Here is a 1,943-nt window from a genome sequence, read left to right on the forward strand (position 1 = left end):
AATAATAAGTTAAATACAATATAAATAAATTAAGTTTAACATTAATTATAACGATAATCATTGCAACAAACAAAAAGATAAATTATCAAATAAAATACAATAGTCAACCTATTAATATTCAAAAAGTTAATAAAAACTTCAAAAATAATATTTATATATTAATGTTCAACTTAAGATACAAAGCATCATAAGTGTGTACAACGAATCCCAAAATTTAATACGTAGAAGTGATACATGTTACTACGAACCTAAATAAAAGTTTGTGTATAAATATAGTAGTTATTATTATAATTATTATTATTTTTATTATTATTATTCTCTATTTTTTCTATTATTATGATTATTATTATTTAAAGTTGATCACTTCACTAAATCATTTTTTGGCTCCGTCGTAGTGAACGTTTTATTAAAAATATAAACCATAAAAATCTCAGTAGTGGCTATGCCAAATTCTATTTTGCTTTTATCAGTTGAGAAACAATGTTAAAAAGTAAAGTATGTTTAATTACTTTTCTCAATATTAATGTTTTTTTCTCTATTTCTCTCTTACCCATTTCTTATTGTTTCCCTCTAGTAATTCATAAAATGAAGTGGCTGCAAATGCTCTTTTCTCGATTGAAGAAGTTTTTGTTGAAGAAGCATTCAACTAAAAGTAAGAGTACGTTCTTCCATACTCCATATTGTCCATGTAGTTTTATTTCTTCTAATGCATGCCGGTTTTATTCTATTGTATAAATTTCATTTTTGTGATGTTTCATAATAATGTATTAGTATTTTATTTATATTAGATTTTTATTTTGTTTTATTTGAAAATAATGAAAACTTGATCATTTATTTTATACAGATGGATCTGAGGGGACCGTGGAGATCATTGTAGATAACAACAAAGGGAAAAGTCGAGTTGAGGAACCAAAACAAGGTGAGAAGCATTTTTTATTATGGTGGGGATGGAGAGCAGAAGAGTACTCCCACCTTACTACGTAAACGTCCTTAGTTTGCAATAATTTATACAAAACATCTTAGCATTGAATCAACCAAAACCACACACCATAACATTCCCTCCTTAACATTTATTTCAATGAGATTTATATGTATGTTTTCCACACAATCATTTACTCCCTTCATCCTTATCTATAAGACTCTTTACAAAAGTATTTTTGTCCCTGAAATAAGACGAAAAAATTTCTACACACATCTTCACTTTTGAAAAAAAATAAAAAACTCATCCCTTATGACGACTACCAATGTTTTGAAATATAAAAATCTAACATTGAATTTTTTTATAAAAGGTAATTTAGTAAAAAAAAAAATTAAACACATTTCAAAGAAATTTATTACTCTACCTTTTTTGACACCAATGAAAGGTTCTTATAATAAAAGATAATGAGAGTATTTATTATCTTCTTACTCACCCATTATCTTTTTTCACAAAATATATATTTTTTTTTTTTTTTGCATAAACAGGGATACATGTTTTGTACGAAGATGTGAAAGCTTGTCAATGTGAAGACGTGCAGATCCTTTGGTCAATGGTGATGGAATCACATTCAACTTCATAGGAATTGAATAATTGAAAAGAGGCTCATAAATCATAATAATATTTAGAAATCACATATTATCCCATTATTTTGTTTTTCTTTCCAGATTCCACCCCTCATCTATCTTTTGTATCTTTCTTTTTCCATTATATCATAATAAAGTTTATGTCTCACTTATCTTTCTTTCACTAGTTAATTATATATATCTCTCCTAAGTGTAGAAGTTGACTGTCAGAAATGGATATATAGATTGGATATTTATGATCGACATATACAAAATGTTTAATTTTACTTTATATATTTCCTTTAAATTTTGTAATATTAGAATGGAATGGTTATCTTTCTTTGTCATATTCCCTCAAAAAATCTTTCTTTGTCATAGTTTACATTGATCGTGAAGTGTGC

General features: G+C 26.2%; 1 long non-coding RNA gene across 1 annotated transcript; it reads left to right on the top strand.

Moving 5' to 3' along the window:
* Positions 1-577: 577 nt before the first annotated feature.
* LOC146918920 (uncharacterized) lies at positions 578-1,700 on the top strand. Its single transcript, XR_015011267.1, has 3 exons — positions 578-652; positions 845-919; positions 1,465-1,700. It is a non-coding gene; the product is annotated as an uncharacterized LOC146918920 (long non-coding RNA).
* Positions 1,701-1,943: the final 243 nt, after the last annotated feature.

Source organism: Medicago sativa, chromosome 5, assembly GCF_051527215.1.
Source record: "Medicago sativa cultivar Bolivia chromosome 5, Bolivia_mono, whole genome shotgun sequence".
Classification (NCBI taxonomy): domain Eukaryota; kingdom Viridiplantae; phylum Streptophyta; class Magnoliopsida; order Fabales; family Fabaceae; genus Medicago; species Medicago sativa.